This window comes from Leopardus geoffroyi, chromosome A1 (genome assembly GCF_018350155.1).
Source record: "Leopardus geoffroyi isolate Oge1 chromosome A1, O.geoffroyi_Oge1_pat1.0, whole genome shotgun sequence".
In the NCBI taxonomy this organism is placed as follows: domain Eukaryota; kingdom Metazoa; phylum Chordata; class Mammalia; order Carnivora; family Felidae; genus Leopardus; species Leopardus geoffroyi.
Window position 1 is genome coordinate 152,766,269 of NC_059326.1, and position 23,385 is coordinate 152,789,653.

Below are 23,385 nucleotides of genomic sequence, written 5' to 3' on the forward strand. Positions count from 1 at the left end.
GCCTGCGCCTGGCGCGCAGGCGCAGAGACGCCGCCAGGGCCGCGGGGGCGGGGTCCGAGTTCCAGCTCCGCCCATATCTCCTCTCCTTTGGCCCCTACCCCGCCCCTCACCCTCCGTGATTGTAGCTCCGAGGGCCAACCCCTCTGGTTAACCCGGTGATCGGGAGCTACGTGCCCGCTGCGCCTTTGTCCTTCGTGCACACAGTGCTGGCAAAGACTGTCTAGAAAATACCCAGGGGTGGGAGTCGGGAGGAGAGAGATGCTTAAGGATATGACGGTTACTGTTGAGCGTTTCTTCTTGCTCTGCATCTGGAGGTTTGTCTAGGGTGGAGAAGGTCGCCCAAAAGCTTAGTGTTGACATCCATGTTTTGGAAAATTGTACTGTGCTTATTACTTTTCATGCGGAAGCTTCTAGACTTTTGCAGAAGAGACAAAATACTGGAGCGAAGTCCTTGGTTGGCGGGGTAGGGTTGCCTCAGTCTTTGTGTTGATAGGTGAGGAAAGTGGGCCACCTAGAGTCAGGCCCCGGAAAATGTTTGCCCTCAGGCTTTGGTTCTCAGCTTGTTATTCTCAAGGAGTCAAGGCTGTGTACAAATTGTAACTTTGTTTTGAAAATTAACTGAAAGTCACTGGTAGTCACTGTTGGGGTCTATGAGATACAGTTTGTTAAATAACAAACTCCTTACTTAATATATTATTTTTCTCAAATTTGCTAAATGAGTATGATAATGTGTTTGAATTTATGTAAATGACTGTAAAGCATTTTAATGATATGCCTCCTGTTTCCCAAAGTTAATGTTACAGACTTTGCCCTTTGATGACCATGCTGTCTTATGACAATGTACGTGTTCGACCCAAACAGCTGGGATGCAGGGCGCAGAGCACTTCTTTTCAGAATGTCTGAATATTTACGCATCATGAAGACCTTGAAGCTGTGTTTTAAATTACTTTCAAAGAGTGTTTTTGTTTTCTGGGAAGTGTGTTCAGTAAAGGTTAGGAATTCTGCACTGCAATATTTTTCTTTTATTTGAGGAGGTAGACACTGCGGTCCACAATGCTACAAAAAGAACTGCAGGAGAAGACTTTTTTTTTTTTTTTTTTTTTTTTTAAGTTTGTCAGAGCTGTTCTGTGTGCTGTTGCCCTTGTGACACCCGTCTGTAACCATTTATCACTGAGACATTTTCTCATCAGTAGACAAAAGATATATTCCCTACTTGATATGTAGGGCTTCAGCTGCTCAGCCTTCATGAATGTTAATGTGAATACAACCTTCTTTCTGCGTGTAGGTTACTTTTCTTATTTTAATGTCAATAGGCAGTGGAATCCATGTGAGAGCCTAAGTGATAGAATTTCAAGCACTTCTACAACACTGCTACCTGTTTTCTTTCTATAAATATTTTTTCAATGATATCTGCATGTTCTTGAATCAATATTTATGTTTAACAAAAGTGCAGTTATTGAACTTTATCTAAAGACAATAATAGAACTATATTTTATTATTAAAATATACAAAGGAAGCAGTTAGCCATGAATTTTGGCCACGTTCCAAAAAGCTGGCCAGTAGGAACAAGTACTTTGTCTTTGAGAAAAAGGATGTCCCCACAGCTGAGCAAAGCCAAAGGGATTTTCCGTTTTTGAGATCTCATCTGACACAGTTTTCATTAGACGGCTGCAGATGAAAGAATATTTAGTTTTTAGGAATGTGTGTTTCTGTCACTAGCATTCAAGTTTTGTGATTTGCTCCAGAATAAAAACAGTATTGTAATGAGAGTATAAGTTGATGCAGCTGGCTGAGAGTGGTACTTGGTAATATCTATCAAAGTTAAAAATGCAATTGACTGAACTATTAAATGGCTAGGTAATTACCTTGGATGCACTTACAGGTACATACATGTAAAATGTAATAGATATGTTCAGGAATGTTTACTACAGTCATAGCCAAAAATCTGAAAATATTCTAAATGTTCATCAGTAGCAGACTGGATACTTCTGATACGTTTATATATCAGAATATTGTAATGTTATGCTTTTAATGTTTAACTCCAACAAATGCAATTAATCTATATTTTCTGATTTATTTCTTCATTTACCTAACAGATTTTCATTAGAGGAAAAGTATATGCAAGACCTTTATTCAAGCCATTGGGGATACAGTGTTTAAGAAGACTGTTTCCTTACTCACAAAGCTTCCATGTCTAGGCACGTGGAAAAATCTCCAAAATGTATTTTAAAGAGAAAAAGGTAAGTTACATATAAGAGGTATGATGTTATTCCTTTGGAATGGAATTTATATGTATACCCCCCCCCAAACATACACACACACATTCATGTATCTATGCAGGGAGATACATTTAATCTTTCTTTCTGGAATGTTATGGAAGGAATTTTGAACAGTGGTTAAAAAGGACTAGATGTGGCAGGAGAATAGAAGACTCTGCCTTTTCTTCTTAGCCCTCTCTATATAGATTAAATTTTTATTACCACGTGATTTTATTTTATTAAACAATATTAAGACTGAACACATTTTATTATTGAATAACTGGACTTGTTTTATCTACATTTAACCAATAATCAACCATCCAACTCTTAATCACTCCAGAGTCTGTTTGTACTTTTATTTTCAAATAATAAGTGCCTGGAGAAAAGAACCATATCAAGTCCCTTAGTAATCAAAAAATGAGGAGCACCTGGGTGGCTCAGTCAGTTAAGCATCCGACTTTGGCTCAGGTCATGATCTCTCTGTTCGTAGGTTCGAACTCCGTGTCAGGCTCTGTGCTGACAGCTCAGAGCCAGAAACCTGCTTCAGATTCTGTGTCTCCCTCTCTCTTTCTGTCCATCCCCTGCTCACTCTCTGTCTCTCAAAAATGAATAAATGTTAAAAAAAAAAAATTTTTATAATGAAAGGCAGGGCACCTGAGTGGCTCAATTGGTTAGTGTCCAGTTCTTAATTTCAGCTCAGGTCATGTTCTCACACTTCATAGGTTTGAGCCCCGTATTGGGCTCTGCGTTCATAGTGTGGAGCCTGCTTGGGATTCTCTCTCTCCCTCTCTCTCTCTCTCTGCCCCTCCCCGACTCGTGCTCTTGCTCTGTCACAAAACAAATTTTTTTTTTAAAGGAGACTTTTAAAAAAGTAAATAAAAAATAAATGAAAGGTAACAGAACACTGAATTATTTTTACTTTTGTTTTTTTATTTCTCTCTGGCAGATTTCTTTCATCCCTGCTTTTACTGTCTGCTCCTTCCTATGTCCTTTTATCAACCTTTCTTTTTAATTCTACTTTCTAGAAGCAAATCTGAAAAAGACCTCTGTACACTAAGGAAATACTTCAACTCAGATGAATTTAAAACTATATTCTGGGGGCGCCTGGGTGGCGCAGTCGGTTAAGCGTCTGACTTCAGCCAGGTCACGATCTCGCGGTCCGTGGGTTCGGCCCCGCATCAGGCTCTGGGCTGATGGCTCAGAGCCTGGAGCCTGTTTCCGAGATTCTGTGTCTCCCTCTCTCTGTGCCCCTCCCCCGTTCATGCTCTGTCTCTCTCTGTCCCAAAAATGAATAAACGTTGAAAAAAAAAAAAAACTATATTCTGGGATGAAACTTAAAAAAAATCCCCTCGTCTCTCATCATTATGTATATATGTGGTGGTGGTGGTTTGTGTGTGTGTGTGTGTGTGTGTGTGTGTGTGTGTGTGTATACATATATTTGAATCTGTATATATAGAATCCATATAGAGAGAAAATATTGTGTCTCTTCTCTAGAAGTCTTGGAGAAAAAACAAAGCACATGATTTAGATATGTTTTGCTAGAGATGAACCAGATGACCTTTCTAGTTGCCATGCACCCTATGATTTTAAAATATAGTGATTATCGGGGCGCCAAGATGGCTCAATCGGTTAAGCATCTGACTTCAGCTCAGGTCTTGATCTCACAGTTTGTGGGTTTGAGCATCCCCCACCCCCATAGGGCTCTGTGCTGACAGCTCAGAGCCTGGAACCTGATTCTAAATCTGTGTCTCCTTCTCCCTCTGCCCCTCTCCTACTGGCTCTCTCTTGCTCTCTCTCTCTCAAAAATAAAGAAACATTGGGGCGCCTGGGTGGCGCAGTCGGTTAAGCGTCCAACTTCAGCCAGGTCACGATCTCGCGGTCCATGAGTTCGAGCCCCGCGTCAGGCTCTGGGCTGATGGCTCGGAGCCTGGAGCCTGTTTCTGATTCTGTGTCTCCCTCTCTCTCTGCCCCTCCCCCATTCATGCTCTGTCTCTCTCTGTCCCAAAAATAAATAAACATTGAAAAAAAAATTAAAAAAAAAAAATTAAAAAAAAGAAACATTAAAAATTTTAAACATAGTGGTTATTATAATCACAGCTCTGCCATAATGCAGTTAAAAGAAGAGTCAGGGGTACTTCATGAATCCAGAGTTGCTTATAAATGTTAGTAAGTAATTCAGGAATATTAAATATGACTTGAAAACAAGCATTCTGGGGCACCTGGGTAGCTCAGTCACTTAGGCACCTGACTTCAGCTCAGGTGATGATCTCACTGTTCGTGAGTTTGAGGTCCATGTTTGGTTCTGTGCTGAGAGCTCAGAGCCTGGAGCATGCTTTGGATTCTGTGCCTCCCTCTCTCTCTGCCCCTCCCCCACTCACTCTCTGTCTCTCTGTCTCTCTCTCAAAAATAAATATTAAAAAAAGAAAGAAAGAAAACAAGCATTCCAATCCCTCTGTCCATACAGGCATTACTATATGAAAACTAGTCTCACAAATACTGTTCTTAAGTTCATTAGCTAAGTAGTTGGTACATATAAAAATGAAGGGTTGTGTGTTTATAATTCAATAGACTGTAACTTAAATGCTTTGTTTCCCATAATCTTTACAATCTCTATGGATACATAAGTAAATTGGTGCAGGTGAATGCCCTAGAAGCTGTAACCTAGAAGCTTGCTATTGTGCCTACTCCTCCAAAGACCTAAATGGTCAGACAGAATTCAATTAAGCCCACTTCACCAAAAGAAAACATTAAAAGGATAAACCAGTCTATGGAATTGGGTGAGAGCAAAAGGTGATTATCCAAAGTGGAGAGTAAGTCAAAATAGAGTCCAGATGGTGGACATCCAGTTAGATTTCTTAGATGTTCAATAGTGTGCTCATGGAGTCAGGAAGATTAGGGGGTAGGAAAACAAAAGGGGAGAATCGAAGAGGCAACAATGTCTTTCCATTCTAGTCTGCTTCTCTCCCAGTGGGTAGAGACCACTTCTTGACAATTGTCAGCTTGACCAACAATACCTGAAAAACCAAATTAGAGGTTCAAAAGCAAAACTTTCATTCCCATATAAAGCATCATAGAACAGGGGCTTCTGGGTGACTCAGTTTGTTAAGCATCCCACTCTTGATTTTGGCTCAGTTCATGATCCCAGGGTCATGGGATCATCGAGCCCCACATTGGGCTCCTATACTGGGTGTGGAGCCTGCTTGAGATCCTCTCTCTCTCTCTGTCCCTCTCCTCAGCTTTTGTGCTCTCTCTCTCTCCAAAATTAAAAAATAATAATAAAATTAAAATTAAAAAGAATCATAGAGCAGTAAACTGAAGTAGTGCTTATCTGACAGTATAGACAGAAATTATATCTATTTGCTTGACAAATATTAATTACGTACCTACTGTGTTTAAGGTACTGTTTTAAGCCCTGGGAATATGTGCCCAAACAAGTCCAAGTCATTGCTCTCATGGAGCTTATATTTTTGTGGTAGAAGACAGAGAAGAATAAGACGAATAAATGAAACACTGCTACGTTGGATGGTGATAAATGAATGGGGAAAAATTTAGTAGGGAAGGAGGTTGGAGTGTTCTAGGTGAGGGGAACTTGCGTTTGTGATAGGGTGGGTGAGAAAAGGCCTGATTAAAAAGGGCTGAAGAAAGTATATGAGCCATGTTGGTACTTAGGAGAAGAACCTGCTAGTCAGAGGGAACAACCAAGTAAGTACCACTTTCCTGAGAGGAAGTGTGCCTTGTGTATTGGCAAAATAGCAAGAAGACCATCAGGGCTCAAGTGGATTGCACAAGGTGGGAGAGAGCAGCCAGAGACGAAGTAAGAAGGAGCAAAATTGGGTGAGAATGTGTGTGCCATTACAGGACTCAGACTTTCACTCTGAGTAAGAATGGGAAACCATGCATGGGAGGGTTTTGAGCAGAGGAGAACATTATTTACCTTCGAAAAGGATCACTTAGGAGGCCTAGGGTGGAAGCAGGGAGATCAGTTAGGCTACTGCAGTAACTCAGGCAAGAGGGAGGTTGCCTTGAATCAGAAAGAATGTCAAATTCATCCAACAGATTTGGATTAAATACATTTGGTTTAAAAATATTTTTGCAAAGGATCTAAATTTAGGAGGTTGTACAATTTTGATTTTAAAGATATTTTGCATTGGTTTCTTCTTGCATACTTTGATTAGTGAGTCTGTCCTTAGGGTCTCTTTTCCCACCATTAATTCTGAATAAGCCAGATTTATCACCTTAACAATTGTTGGATCTAAATAAAGTTTTCCTTTTCCCTCTTCACCATGTTTTCATTTATTTACAGTTAAGGTTGAGCTGTTCCCCACCCCACTTTCAACCCACCCCCGCCCTTTTTTTCCCAAGCTTTAATCCTATCTGGCTTCTAAATCCCTTCAGAATTATTTGAAGCAAAGAATGCCTGCTGACTTCAAAGAGTATTTCACACTTGGATTTACTTGGTGGGGTATATAGCAAGAGTAGTGAAACCTTTCTTCCTTTCTATGCAGAATAGTGTGTTTGGCAATAATATATGCTAATCAGTGAGCAGTCTGCTAAGAAGAAATGCACTGAAACATTTTTTATTTGTTGTTTTGAAAAGGACCTATTTTCCTTTGCAGTACTTTTCAATTATAAATCTAATCTGTTATTTTGAAGGAGAATCAATGTATATTAATAGAAACTCGATTAACTTTCCTTTCATTACCTTTTCCTTAAGGTCGTACTAGAGATTTGGTTATCTATAGCATAATATAATGTAAATGAATACTTGGCTTGTACGGATTTCACTCATTTCATTGAAAAATAAATATTTAAAACATTTTTTACTGTTTTTTAAATTTATTTTTGAGAGAGAGACAGAGGCAGTACGAGTGAGGGAGGGGCAGAGGGAGAGAGGGAGACATGGAATCCAAAGAAAGCTCCAGGCTCTGTACTGACAGCTCAGCTGTCTGTGCAGTGAGCACAGAGCCCAACACAGGCTCGAACTCGTGAACCGCGAGATCATTCATGATGTGAGCTGAAGTCAGACGCTTAACAGGCTGAGCAACCCAGTCACCCTGAAAAATAAATATTTTAGTACACCAGGCCTCAAAAGAAAATTCCTGGGTGTTTTTTTTTTTTTTGGCATTGTGAAAAACAATTTTTATAGGCTTTATAATTAATGGGGATGCAAAAGAAGGCATTAGCTTGAGAAAGAATGATTCTTTGTGTCAAAATATTGTGGTTACTCATAAGGCAAAATCCATAAAACCATTACCTAAACTAGTCTCCTAAAATAGATATGCCAGCCCTTCTACTTTATTTGGTCTTAGCAACTGGATGGAATAGTTTGGAAGTGAATGTGATGTGAATAAACAAAAAGCTTTATAGTAAATTATTTTTTCTTCCTGCCTTATCCTACCTTACATGAACTATATTCACCTTTCTCTTAATGTCTGCCCTTTATCCATTAAAATTCTGGTTTCATTAGAACTGGATGTAGGGCCTGCTGATCCTGGTTGGTTGTGTGTAATGAGAGCACCCAAATGCATTGCTAAGGGATTGGAAAACTTCATCAAGGAAATTATGATAAGAATGGTAACATCTACTTCTTTCAATATTTCTGAAGTCGAGGCAGTCTGTAAAACTGACATTTCAATAGCCATACCAACTATTGTCAAAATGTGGTCTGCCACACTTTTTGTCAAAGTGTGGTCTTGTCAGTTCCTGAGACTCCTTCAAGTCCTCAAGGTCAAAAGTATTTTTGTAATAATTCTAAGAAGTTGTTTGCCTTGCTCACTGTGTCATTATTTGCACTCATAGTGAAACTTTAGCATAAATGAAGGCAGTAGCACCAAACTATATTAGTAGTCATGTATTGCCCAATGCTGCAAACGCATTTAAAAAAAAAAAAGTTTTCTTGAGAACATTCCTTGATTATTAAATCTCAAACCTTGACTACATTTTTTAAAATTATTCTTTCTGATGAAATGCAAAATATGCATAAATCTCTTTTACTTCATATTAAAATCCAATGGTCGTCTGGAGGAAAAACTCTTATGCTCTTGTTTAATTCTGGAGCTGAACAACCCATTTTTATCATAGGGCACAACTTTTAATAGAAAGAATGATTAGCAGAAAAACTGTGGTCTATAAGAATTAGATATATGGTAGCCATTTTCTTGAAAATGAACAGAGTAAGTCAGTTACTGCAAGGAAAACAAGACAGAATTTGCTATCATTGATAAAACTCAAGTTTTATCTCAAGCAAAAATTAGATTTTAGAAAACTTTATTGTCTCTATAGGCTTCCCAAAGCTGAAAGAATGTGTGATAAAATTTATGGTGATAATAAGGTGGTTTTTCAAATACCATCAAATGAAATGTGTCAACACTTGGAAAATCTGCATAATTCAGAGAACCATATTTTCCAAATGTACAATGTTATAAAATCATGCACAGATAAAAGATCCATTCGAAGTGTGAGTCCAAAGGATATTAACGTGACTAAGTGAAAAATGTTTGATATGCTTCAGATGCCACATTGCAATTAACTTTTAAGAAACTATCACTTACTGAGTCTTGGTATAGTATCAAGAGTGAATATCCACAATTATCTGAAAACCCAATGAAAATCCTTCTCCCTGTCTTAATGTAATATTTATAAGGGTCTGGATATTCTTTATATACTTCAACCAAAACAATATATAGAAACAGATTGAATGTAAAGCAAATATAAGAATCCACCTGTCATTACAGTTAATAAATGCCTTTAGCAAAGTTGCAGGATACAAGATCAACACATAAAAATCTCTGGTATTTCTATACACTAGCAATGAACAACCTGAAAAGAAAATTTAGAAAATAATTCCATTTACAATAGCACCAAAAAAGAATAAATAATTAAGAATATATTTAACCAAGAATATGTAAGCCTTGCTCACAGAAAACTATAAAACAATACTGAAAGAAATAAAAGAATATTAGTAAATGGAAAGACATCCTGTGTTCATGGATTAGAAGACTTAATATTGTTAAGACGGCAATATTGCCCAAAGCAATCTATAGTTTCAATGCAATCTCTATGAAGATCCTAACAGACTTGGAACAGAAATGGAAAAGCTGATCCAAAATACATAACAAAAGGCAAAGGATTCCAACTACTCAAAACAATCTTGAAAAAGCCCCATGTTGGGCTCCATGAGCATGGAGCTGGCTTGGGATTCTCTCTCTCTCTCCCTCTCTCTCTGCCCCTCCCCCACTCATTCCCTCTCTCTCTCTCTCTCTCTCTCAATAAATAAGTAAATAAAAACTTTTTAAAAATCTTGAAAAGGAGAGGCAAAGTTGAAGAGTTCACACTTTCAACGTTTACTACAAAACTACACTAATCAAAACAGTTTGGTACTGGCATGAGGAAAGACCTATGTCAATGGAAGAAAAATGAGAGCTCAGAAATAAATTTATAGATAGGTTGATTTTTGACAAAAGTGCCAAGACCATTCTATAGAGAAAGAATGTCTTCAACAAATGGTGATGGGACAACTGGATATCCATACACAAAAGAATGAAGTTGGACCTGACACCACGTACAAAAAATAACTGAACATGGATCAAAGACCTACATACAAGAGCTAAAACTATAAAAACCTTTTTAAAAAGACATAGGAATAAACCTTCATGATCTGCAATTTGACATGATTTCTAAAGATATGACACAAAAACACAATCAACAAAAGAAAAGGGTACATTGGACTTAGTTAAAACTAAAACTTTTGGGCGTCAAGGACACTATCACGAGAGCGAAAAGACACCCTGCAGAATAGGAGAAAATATTTGTAGATCACACATCTGATCTAGTATACAGGATATATGAAGAACTCATAACTCAACAACAAAAGGACAAACACTCAATGAAAAAATAGGCCAAGGACTTGAACAGATAGATATTCCTCCAAAGAAACTATACGAATGGCCAACAAGCATAAGATGCTCAACAGGATTAGTCACTAGAGAAATACAAAACTTCAGTGAGATGCCACTTGACACCAAACAAAATGTGGTGTACACAGACACTCCAAACAGGATGTCGTGTATGCGTAAAATCAAATATTACTCAGCCACAAAAAGAAATGAAGTACTGCTATGTGCTCCAACATGGATGGACCTTGAAAACATTACGCTAAGTAAAAGAAGCCAGACATAAAAGGCCACATACTGTATGATTCCATTTATGTGTGATATCCAGAATAGGCAAATCCACAGAGACAGAAAGCAGATTAGTTGTTGCCAAGGGCTTGGGGAAGGGAGGAATAGGAAGTGACTACTTAATGGCTACAGGTTTTCCTATTGGAGCGCTGAAAATGTTCTGGTAGTCATGAGAGTTGCATAACACTGAACATATTAATCGCCACTGAATTGTATACTTTCAAATGGTACAGATGGTAAGTTTTATGTTATATGAATGTTACCACGATTACAAAACAAATACAGCTGTAATCAGTAATCAAAGAAATTTGGAAAATGGTAAATGATGGCACTGATGTCACTAAATATTTTTGTTTTGGGAAATACAGTTTTCATAAAAATATATTATTGATGTTAGCTTGAAATTAGTTTACTTTTAATTGAATGAATACGTACGTATTTTGAATCATTCTTAGATTTGTTAATACTGTAAATATTGATAGCTATTACAACTATAATCCAAAGCTTGAGTCCTCAGTTTTTAAGAGACTAAAGGAGTCCTGACTTTAAAAAATCTGAGAACCCCTTGGGAATGCAAGCTTGTGCAGCCACTCTGGAAAACAGTATGGAGGTTCCTGAAAAAACTAAAAATAGAACTACCATACGACCCAGCAATTGCACTACTAGGCATTTATCCACGGGATACAGGTGTGCTGTTTCGAAGGGACACATGCACCCCCATGTTTATAGCAGCACTATCAACAATAGCCAAATATGGAAAGAGCCCAAATGTCCATCAATGGATGAATGGATAAAGAAAATGTGGTATATATATATATATATATATATACATACACATATATACATATATACATATATATATCCACACACACACACACACAACGGAGTATTACTCAGCAATCAAAAAGAATGAAATCTTGCCATTTGCAACTACGTGGATGGAACTGGAGGGTATTATGCTAAGTGAAATTAGAGAAAGACAAAAATCATATGACTTCACTCATATGAAGACTTTAAGAGACAAAACAGATGAACATAAGGGAAGGGAAACAAAAATAATATAAAAATAGGGAGGGAGACAAAACAGAAGAGACTCATAAATATGGAGAACAAACTGAGGGTTACTGGAGGGGTTGTGGGAGGGGGGATGGGCTAAATGGGTAAGGGGCATTAAGGAATCTACTCCTGAAATCATTGTTGCACTATATGCTAACTAATGTGGATGTAAATTTTAAAAAATGAAAAATAAAATTAAAAAAGACCAAAAAAATCAGTTCAGCAATATTATATAGAATAAAAATTTTTAAATATCAAGAAAAAAAATCTGAGAACCCCTAAGCAGTGCTATATGATAAAGCCTTGATGTTATTTAAGCCAAGTTACAGTGTGAATTCTAAGGTCCAAAGATTTTCTAATATAAGTCCATTGTGAACCTAAGTGTTACAGATTAAAGCAGAACTCAAAAAAATATCCTTCTAATCATATTACCACAATGTAAGGTAGAAGGTTGGAAACTAGCTTATTAGTGGGAGACATGGTTTGAACGGAAGAGTGGGGAAGTCAAAGAAAGACAGGTATTTGGGGGGTTGAGAAAGGTGAGCGGTAGGTGAAGAGGATCTTAGGGGAAATTCATGATTCAGTACATTAATTCAATGACGAGTGTATAATAATTTTAAACAAGATTTTTCCTATTGTCTAGTTTTCTTTGCTAATAATACCTAATTTACACTTACAAAATCATTTATTATGCGCCAGGTATTATTCTAAGAGATTTATTATGTGTATGACACTATTATTTTCATTTGTAATATAATATTTTGAGGAATATTTTGAGAATAAGTTACAGATATCTTCACCCCAAATACCTCAGCATATGTCTCCAAAGAACAAAGACATACTTGTACAAAAACACAATATAACCATCACCCAAGTGTAATGCTGATAAAATCTTATTCTCACATATTCAGTTTATATTTAAATAGCCAAGATTGCCCTGATTGTGTTCTTTATCTGGTTTTCTTTTCATGTTTTTTCATGTTTTTTTTTTTTTTACATGTTTATTTTGAGACAGAAAGAGATTACAAGCAGGGGAGAAGCAGGCAGAGAGTCCCTCCCAAGCAGGCTCTGCATTGAATGAGCCACCCAGGAGCCCCTATTTATTTATTTTAAAATGAGACCCAGAATTTAATTAAAGTTTCTGGGTTGAATTAGTTATCATGCCTCTTTAGTTTTTGGTGGTTTTTTGGGTTTTTTTGTTTTTTCCCCAGAGAGTTCCCAAGCTCCCCTCTTCCATCTCAGTTTTTGGCCTTATGTGACTGATATTTTTGAAAAATCTAGACTTCAGTCACTTTGCATAGTGCACCTTAATTTGGATTTGTTTGATTATTTCCTCATGATTACATTCAGGGTAAATGTTATTGGGCAAGAATCCTACATTGGTGATGTTGGGTACTTCTCAGTGCATTGGATCAAAAGGCACACTTGTCTGTTTGCTTCATTATTGATGACCAGGCAACTAAGTACTTAAAGTATTTAATTAAAAATTTTTTAAGTTTATTTATTTTGAGAGAGAGAGAGCACACACACGGGAAGGGCAGAGAGAAAGGAAGAGAGAGAATCCCACACCGTCATGGTGCAAAGCCTGATGTGGTGCTCAAACTCACGAAACCATGAGATCATGACCTGAGCCCAAACCGAGAGCTGCTCTTTTAATGTATTTAATTTTAAAACAGTGAGGCTGTAAGGCCACCTGGGTGCCTCAGTCAGTTAAGCATCTGACTTTGGCCATAGGTCAAGATCTCACCATTCCTGAGTTTGAGCCCCCATTTGGTCTCTGTGTTGACAGCTCAGAGCCTGGAGCCTGTTTCCGATTCTGTGTCTCCCTCTCTCTCTCTCTCTCTGCCCCTCTCCCACTCACACTCTGTGTCTCTCAAAAATAAATAAACATTAAAAATTTCTTAAGAAACAATAACCTAGGCTGTGGCTATTGTTGTTACTTTTTACAGATTTCAATATTTTGTACATAAGGACACTGAGACATTAAGTGTCCTGTCTAAGGTCACTTAGCAATAGTAGAGCAGAGTTCTGAACTCAGTGGTTCCAAAATCTGCAAGATTAACCATTTACTACATTGTAAAGAGACTGATAACCAACTTAAAGACTCTTTTAAAAATTTTTTTTAAATGTTTCTTATTTGTTTTTTGAGAGAGAGAAAGAGACAGAGAGCAAGCAGGAGAGAGACAGAGAGAGAGGGAGTCACAGAATCCAAAGCAGGCTCCAGGCTCCAAGCTGTCAGCACAAGAGCCTGATGCGGGGCTGGAACTCATGCACGGATCTTGAGATCATGACCTGAGCTGAAGTAGGATGCTTCACACTGAACCACCCAGGCACCCCAGCAACTTATTTCTTAATTCGTTACCTACTTTCAGGGTATATAAGGCTAGGAGATTGGTCTTGAGGCCTGTAGTGAGAATTATTTTGGAGAGAGCTGTCCCTGTGCTTTGCCTTCTACCTCTCCCACCTCTAGGCAAAAGTGGTGGAGAAACAGAGAATCACTTGGAGAGCTTGACTTGGAGTTTGAGGAATAGAGGAGCTGGTACCCGACTCATCCTGAAAAAGTCAAAAGGTGAGTTTGACCCTGCCCTACCGTTAGAGTCATGACTGTGGAAAGATGTGGTATTCTGAGGGTCAGTTGAAAATGTATCAGACGGGTCTTAATTGTCTAAAGAGACCACAACCAAGAGACCTATCTGGAGGGAGGAAGCAACCCCGGCTGACTACCGGAAAATAGAGACTGGAAGGTTAATTACCAGTGGTATGCCCAGGGAAACATAGCCCGTGTCAGGTATCCCCATAGATGAGAGTCTCTAAAGAATTCATTCAGAAAAGAGCCTTTTTTTAACCTCTCCTTGTCTGCTTCTCAACCCTGAAGGAGCCATTAAAGAGCATAGTGAAAAGTAGAGGAGTTGGAAGGAGTAGAGAAAATGAGTGACCGTGTCCTCCTTCTTCACTGCAGGCATTATAAACTGGATCGGGCTCAAGCCAAAGAAGAACTGACTCACAAAACTTAAATGGGAGGGTAAGCTTTGCTTTGTACTATCTGACAATGAGACTATTTTTTAATACTGTAACTGAAAATGAATGTGAAACATGGGGCCCACCCAAAATCTCATCCTGGGCACAGAAAAGAATTTCGAACAATGCAGGTTTAATGAGTCACTGATAAGATAGAACAGAATTGTGTTAATTCAGTAAACTGGCTTCTTAGATATTGAGCCCCTTTCCAGTATTTCCTCTTCAGGTTAATCTTATGTGGAACACTGGAAAAGAACTGCTTTCTTATTCACTACCAGAGTGTCTCTGACCTTTGACTCTGATTTAGGAGACATTGTTCAATGGTTATTGTCCTATGAAATCATGCAGAATTGTATTATGCTCCTTTGTGTGAACTGCAAACAGAACCTTCCCAACTGTTGGGTGGAGTAGATTATCACTGACAACATGAAATTTTTTCAGTAATGCCACTCAGATTCTGCCCCTGCCATGGGAGCCAACTGCAATTTGTTTGGATATATATATATTTAAAGAAATGTTTTAATGTTTATTTATTACCGAGAAACAGAGTGAGACAGAGTATGAGCATGGGAGGGGCAGAGAGAGGGGGAGACACAGACTCTGAAGCAGGCTCCAGGCTCTGAGCTGTCAGCACTGAGCCCGATGTGGGGCCAGAACTCAAACTGAGATCACGACCTGAGGAGAAGTTGGACCCTTAACCAACTGAGCCACACAGGCGCCTGTGGATATATTTTTTTAAATAATTTCTTTTTTAAAAAAATTTTTAGTGTTTATTTATTTTTGAGAGAGAGAGAAACAGAGTGCGAGCGGGGAAGGGGAAAAGCGAGAGGGAGACAAGGAGACACAGAATCTGAAGCAGGCTCCAGGCTCTGAGCTGTCAGCACAGAGTCTGACGTGGGGCTTGAACTCACAAACTGAGATTATGACATGAGCCAAAGTCAGCCGTTTAACAGACTGAGCCACCCAGGTGCCCCACAATTTGTTTGGATATTGATTCTGCTCTGGCTGCTGCGCTCTGGCATAGAGTGCCTGTCCATTTCTTCATCCCACTTGGAGTGCTGTATATTTCAGTTAGGGATGATATGGGCATCCCTCAGTGGCCTAATTCTTTTTCTCTTTCAACTCAATCCCATTCTGTGTCTCTTCTTGCCTCCCTCTCTCCTCCTCTTCCTTCTATACTGGTCCCAAGGTGAACTAGCTTCTAATTTTTTTTGACTTACCTTCTCTTTCCAGCACTTTCTCTTTAGATCCTGCAGGAAATACAGTGTTTCTGATTGTAGATAGGATGATCATCCATAGGTAGGATTTGCCTCTGGCTTCTAGTTTCATTAGTATCAAGCTTCACTCAGTTCTAGTCCATCAGCCCTAGACCTCCCTCTCCGATCTCCAAGGAAGGATGCCTGACATTTAGCTTGGGATATAAGGATATAGAAGCAGAGTTGGCTGGGGAAGAAAATCCCCCTCCTATCATCATCTCAAATAAGGAAGGGTTTCCATTGAAGTGCCTCCTGACTGGCTGAGAATAGGCCCCAACACACTGACAAGTGAGAAATCTTGGTATATCTAACTTTAAAAAATGTCTTCATTGAGAGGAGAAAAGGGACATTAATTGACTCATGTGTTTATGGATTCATTCCACATGAGGTGGCTAAAAATATTAAATAACTTAAAATTATATAAATCACAAAAAACAATAAAATTAAATAAATGTCTTTTATTCTACTGAGTGATGATGATGAAGAGAACAGGCTATTTGAAATGATGAGGAAAATTATGTATTAGGCTGAATCACACGAAACTGCTGTTATTCAACCATTTTGCCCATGTTTGACCATTTTAACATAAGAAAATATCAATTTCGTGTGGTTCAGCCTAATATTAATGTTTTAAAGACATCTTTGATAGTATTTCTCTGCTGTAAATGCTTTTCCATTTGAATGATAATGTATGTTAGTCCCAGTTCTTCTTTTATATTATTTTCAATTACTTTACACTACCAGTAGAGTGCATTGGGTGCCTGGTGATATCAAAGAAAATTTTTATAATAAAATGTATGCATAGATGCATCTGGTTATGATTTGCTTTTCCTTTTCTCCAATTGCATAATTCGAGTTGATGCTGCATAATTCTTTTTTCCTTTTATTCCATTCCATATGGTGGCAGAACAAGTACCAAAAGATGAATACTTTCAGTACCTTTCATATCAAAGCTGCAGCTTTCACATTCTGTTCTATTGATACTGCATTTTGGCAGCGGATAAAGGAACACAGTTAAAGTCTCTGCTCATAATTGGTTTTATTTGGGAAAGATTTTCTTTGAACTAGTGACCACCCGTGATTTTATAATTATCAGAAATTAACCAGCTCAGCATTTCTTGTAGGAAATACTCACAATGCACTTCCTTGCTTTTTTGAAGAAAAAAAAAGAAAAGCATAAAGAAAAGAAAAACTAAAAAGTATTAGAGAACTCCATTTTGTTTGGGAGTATTCCATGTGGGATTGCTCTAATGGAATGCTAAAGCTGTATTTGTCTGCATGGTACTCTTTCAAGCACGGTCTTAAAAACCTTTTTACTTCCTCAGAACCCTACAAAGAAAAAAACTCAAAAAGGAGTTTGCTTTTCTGAAAAGTGAGACAATTCCAGTATAAGTTTTCTGATATGACCTGACTTACGTATAAGCTACAGACAGAGCGTTAAAGCTTTCTGCAGAGTGCTCTTTTTTCTTCTTTTTAGCTACTTTCTTGAGACTTAAACCACATAGCATACAATTCACTCATTTAAAATGTGCCATTCAGCTTTTTATGTATAAGAAAATAAAATTTTAAAAATTGTGGTAAAATAAATAGAACATAAAATTTGCCATTTTAACCATTTTAAGTGTACAATTCAGTAGCCCTTATTACATTCACAGTGGTGTATAACCATCGCCATTATCTACTTCCAAAATTTTTTCATCACCTTAGGCAGAAACTACAGACAGTACTCTTATATGTCTTTCAGTATGATTTGAAATTGCCATGGTTGCATTAAATTGTTTAAGAAAGCTTATTGGACATTGGAAAGGTAGAAAATCTGAACTTAAGTCTAAAGCTGATGGCAGAGATGTCTGCATTAAGTGGATCAAGCACCCCTACATATATAAAGTTTGCAAGGCCCTGCATGATGCCCAAACATACCATCAGTCAAACCTCTCTTCCCACTGGGCTTGATTTTCTCACCCATGTGGGAAATAGACAGTGGGAGCTTTGTTTGCAGTGGCTTTGTTTGCTTGCAGCCATTGGTAAAATAAACATTACCTCAGATTGCACAAGTCCTTGGTAGAGTTTGGGGGTCCTGGGAGAGCAGATCCTATAACCCCACACAGATGACTTCATCATGTTATCTGGTGTTGACTCAACCCATTGAGGATAATTGCATTGCAGCATCCTGTGCAGTTCCCAGTAGGACTGGTTTAGATCATGTGATGTTAAATGAAAGACTCCTCTGCTCTGGGAAGAGATCTGAAGGAGAAACACTGAAGAGAAGCTTGCCTTCTCTCATTTTAGGTTGGCCTGATTTGTCACTGAAGCTTTAATGACACTTCAGGAACTCGTTAGATAGATCTATACTTATGAAAAGTTCTCACAGTTTCATCTTTGGACAGGATCAGTGAGCTATGCACTGAATTTAGTGCAGTGATAATTGAAAATACACCCAGTGAGTGCTTGGACTGAGAAAGCAGGCTCATTTTGTGACCCAAACCACCAGAAACTAAACTTACGTAATTACCAAACTGTCTTTGAAGAAATCTCAGTATTTTCATTTATTTACAATTTTTTTCAATGTTTATTTATTTTTGTGAGAGAGAGAAAGAGAGAGAGAGCGTGCGTGGGTTGGGGGAGGGGCATAGAGAGAGGGAGACAGAATCTGAAGCAGGCTCCAGGCTCTCTGCTCTTGGTTCTAGGCTCTAGGCTCTAGTCTCTAGTCTCTAGTCTCTAGTCTCTAGTCTCTAGTCTCTAGGCTCTAGGCTCTAGGCTCTAGGCTCTCGGCTCTGAGCTGTCAGCACAGAGCCCCACACAGGGCTTGAACTCACAAACCCTGAGATTATGACATGAGCCGAAGAGGATGCTTAACCGAATGAGCCATCCAGGCATCCTGGAATCTCGGTATTTTTAAGTAGAAGAAGCCAATTTTAGAATTTTATATTTGATGAATGGAGAAAGTATTAGTCAATGGACATTATTAAATAGAAAGATTTAATAGATAACATGCTTATCCTGGTTCTTATTAATTATGCTTCAAGGTGGGATATATATAAATGGAATTTAAAGAATCTTAAATCAAAGATTTAAAGATTTTATATCAAAAGCATTACATCTCTCCTCTCTGCCCTCCTCCCTGACACCTCTCAGGGAATTAGCTATTTGAATTTAGCATTTGGTAAGTTTACCGCAGCCCACAGAATGTTTTTGGAAACTTTAAATTCTTCTTTCACTGTACTGTCAGACATGTAAATACAAGCTTATTACAAGATAATTATGCAAGTAGTGGAAACCTTACAATCTATCCTCATGTGCAGGCAGAAATCATAATCTTGGCCCAACTAGAACTCAATGTTAGGAATGAAGGATTTGTTTGCCTCGCCTGCTCCCAAACCTCAAGTAATAAATCTCAAAAGCTTTAATATTGATTCAACAAAATGAATGGCTGAGTCATTTCAGAAGGACTCTGACAAGTGGACAAATGCTGCCATGGTGACATTTTGATATGCAGTGTGGTTACGGCGCTTTGCTGGTTTCCTCCCCCTGCCATTAAAACAAAATGACCAACCATGGGAAGTACCACACACAGCGGGCCTATCCCAGAGGCAACTAAGGAACGAAAGATTTAATTAGCTGCTCTTAAAGGATTAAAGATTCCATATGCATTCATAGCTGACTTATGGAGAAATTCTTTTTAAAATAGGAGAAAAACTGTCTGATAAATACTTCTTGTTAAGAAATACAAACTATTACTAATCTAAAAAAGTCTCGGGTAGCATTTTTGGTGAATGTTTTATAAACAGATTTCTTGAGAAAGAAATATTTTTAACTTCGGAAGTTAAGAATTAAAATATTTCCCACTGGACATAAAATTGTACTAAATATATTCTTTGCTAAATAATGTAATAAAATATTGCGTATGGCCATAATAAAAATAAGATACAATATCTGTAATAAAATACTATTATTGCATATGTTTACAATTTATAAAGAGATGGGACTATTTGTTACAAAGCAATATGTACACTTGGCTATTACTTGATCTTAATATTCATTTGATGGAGCTATTAACAATACATATGTATGGGTTTCCTTACTAGTATAAATGAGATCTAGTTATGTTAAAGACAGATACAACCACATTATAGCATGAAGAGAAGTGGTTTAAAAATTTTAATGGGAGGGGCGCCTGGGTGGCTCAGTCGGTTACGCATCTGAGTTCAGCTCAGGTCATGATCTCACAGTCGGTGAATTCGCCCCCCACGTTGGGCTCTGTGCTGACAGCTCAGCTTGGAGCCTGCTTCAGATTCTGTGTCTCCCTCTCCCTCTGCCCCTCCCCTGCTCATGCTCTGTCTCTCTCTGTCTCAAAAATAAATAAAAACATTTTAAAAAATTTAAAAAAATTTTTAATGGGAAAAAACTTTAAAATATATAATTATAAATTTATAAATTAATTTATATATAATTACTACTGTGGTGGTGTTGTTATTGGAATGGTTAACTTGGAAGAAAAACCTTCTCAACTGTACTATAATACAGCTAAAAGGAAATAATTTTTTTTTATTTTATTTCAATGTTTTTCAGCCAGTTATTAAAATCTTACTATGTACCAGAATTTACTATGTCATTCAATCTGTGCACAATTCTATTTAGTAGGTATCATAAGAATTTCCATTTTATAGACAAGGAAACTGAAGTATGAAAGAGTAATAAATTTATCTAAGTTTGCTCAATTTACCTACGCTATAGTATCTCTTTGCATCATCTGGGCCCAATCATAGGAAAATGCTTTCATTTCTGGTCTTCTACGGCTTTAGAAATAGAAAATGTGCTACTGATTTTACAAAATCTCAGATATGTTTTGTAAATAGACTTCTTCAGGGAAAACATTTTTAATTTAGGAAGATAAAGATTTAAAAGATTTACAATAGAACATAAAAATTATACTTAATTCATCCTTTGCTTTTTACTTATTAATTTTAGAAAAATTAAATATTGAGATTATAGAGTTTTTTTTTTAAGTTCTTATTTATTATTTGGAGAGAGACAGAGACAGTGCAAGGGGGAAGGGAATCCCAAGCAGACTCCACACTGTCAGTTCAGGGTCCAATGTGGGGCTTGAACTCATGAAACCATGAGATCATGACCTGAGCAGAAACCAAGAGTCAGTTGCTTAACTGACTGAGCCATTCAGGCACCCCGAGATTATAGAGATTTCTAAAAGGGAGACATAACTAAGTACAAAAAATTAACATTTTTATTTAAAATATTAATTTCAGGGGCGCCTGGGTGGCTCAGTTGGTTAAGCGTCCAACTTCAGCTTAGGTCATGATCTCGAGGTTCTCGAGTTCGAGCCCCATGTTGGGCTCTGTGCTGACAGCTCAGAGCCTGGAGCCTGCTTCGGATCCTGGGTCTCACTCTCTCTCTGCCCCTCCCCCACTCATGCTTTGTCTCTGTTTCTCAAAAATAAAAAATAAAAATGTTAAAAAAATAAAATATTAATTTCACACACAAATAACAAATGATACAAAAGTTTTCATGTTGTTATTGGGTTTTGTTTTGTTGTCATCATATATCTGGTTTAAAATCCTAAAATGTCACCTCAACTTCTCTTGTCTGTGAGAGTCTGGCTTGACCCCTACCTTGTCAAAACCACAGTCTTAAGTTAAGGAGGAAGTACTCTTTTTACACTTCGTGTATGTAAGGACCGAGAAGCCTCTGACACAGAAGTTAGAGATTTCAAAACGGTCATGACACATTATAACAAATTGTTCACCTATAGATAACTCATAAGTAGTCTAGAAAAGGTCCAGGAAAATCAAAGGCTTTGGCAAGAGAGTAAAATATGGAACCCAGGACTCTCATGAGCTGTTCAGCCTGTTCCAGTTGGCTTATTGTATAGTTTTTTGGACCCCAGTGGTCAGCGGCCCCAACTTGCCAAACCAGAATCAACCAGGGCTTGACACGCTCCTCTTTCCTTCTGAGGATGTGAAATCACCTCCTGCTGGAGCTGTGTGCCAGTCCTTTCTGTGTGTGAGCGCATTCTCCTTTGTCCTGGCTCCTCCCTCAAACAACTGTAAATATGTCTGTTTTCCTGGGGCTTTAGTATCAGTTTTCAAACTGCAGAAGTTGGATACTGGAAGTCTTGCATGGATAGGAAGATGTGAAAAATGTCTCTCAGGTCAGGAGCCATGGGATTAAAACCTTCCAGTTCCTCTAGGCTTCCAATGTTAAGCTCTTTTCTGATATAAAATTTTTGTCATCTAGAAGGACTTCTCACTTTTCCAAGCCTCCCCCAGCTTTTCAACCCCATCATAAAGTCTGTTTTTTTCCTGGGGTCCTCATTGGTGGGAACAACTCCAGAGGCGTTCCACAAGTTGCACAACTCCTGCAGCCCTGGAAAGAATGGCTCCAACCTGTAAGGATCCCAAACCCGAAAGAAGCAAGTCTCTTTCCACTAACTGCCCAAAAACTGTGTTTTTCTGACTTTGATTTTAGACCCATAGCCAGGCTTTCATCCTTCTTGGAACAAAAGTGTATTTTGAAGATTATCAATGGAAATCATATAGAAAAAAAAAAGTTCTGTGATCAAATAAAACAGCGAGTTAAACAAATTTAAACTGGTTTATTTATGATAATACTCAGGTCTTTTACTATTTTATCGGGCTTAGTGATTTTCCAAGGAAACATCCCATATTTATGGTTTAATTGCTAAGAGTTTTGCCCTTTGCAAAGCTTGGCAAAATGAAACCCACAGTACATACTTTCAAAATGCCTATCTAACTAGTTGACTGGGAGGTTTAATTCAGTGTGGTTCAAACATGAGCTTAAAACATGGACATGAAAATATTATTGTCTCCAGTCTCTTCCCCATCTGTTCCAAGTCAAGTAAGTAATTCTTTTCCACCGTCTTGGGGGTGATTCCACAACTTCAATGTATGGCAATCTCAAATCATATCCAAAGCTTTCTCCTGCTCATTACCTGAAATGGGATGGAGGCATGGTTAGTTGTTGACGTGTGCAGCGTGCACATGCGTGTGTGTGTGTGTGTGTGTGTGTGTGTGTGTGGTGATTCTAATTTTAGAATACCTCTCTTACCTCCTCCATTTCAAGGTTTAACTCTTCTGGGTCTCACTGGTTGTTTAGTGGTTAGGAATTGGCCGTCTTTCAGGGCTTAACTCTTCTAATACTGAGAGTTGAGAGGGAGAATAGAAGGACAATTATCTCTTTGACTGCTTATGGGCACAGTGCCCTTTTTTATGGTTGTAACTGATCTCTGGATAATGCAGATGAGCTATCCCCTGTGTGCCTGGCATGCTAACTTTCTCAAGGGCACATGAGTAAGTTCAGTGCATTCTGTGAGCCCTCCCCTTTGCATGATTCCTTGAAGTGGGTTCTTCCTTAACCACCTTTTTCAGCTACTACCTGGAAGTACACTACTTCTTGCTTCTGGAATCGTCTCACTGCATCGGCTATTCTCTAAGGTCAAGCATTAGCAATATTATGCTAGACTGCAGCTTTTATGGTATCACAATCTGTAGGAGATCTATACATTCTCATACAAAGGTGAGAGTGAGTCTGCTAACCTGCACTCTTTCTCTCTTGCCTAGCATCTTTCTTTCCCAGTTCTCC

At 38.1% G+C, this 23,385-nt stretch overlaps 1 long non-coding RNA gene across 4 annotated transcripts; it reads left to right on the forward strand.

Moving 5' to 3' along the window:
• The first annotated feature begins 98 nt into the window (after positions 1-98).
• Positions 99-18,374, forward strand: LOC123608211. 4 transcript variants are annotated; one of them, XR_006717139.1, is made up of 5 exons: positions 99-1,281; positions 2,097-2,240; positions 13,965-14,063; positions 14,454-14,516; positions 18,058-18,374. It is a non-coding gene; the product is annotated as an uncharacterized LOC123608211 (long non-coding RNA). The 4 variants fall into 4 exon arrangements; XR_006717136.1 differs by lacking the exon at positions 18,058-18,374 and having other exon boundaries at positions 14,370-15,060; XR_006717135.1 differs by lacking the exon at positions 18,058-18,374 and having other exon boundaries at positions 14,454-15,060.
• Positions 18,375-23,385: the final 5,011 nt, after the last annotated feature.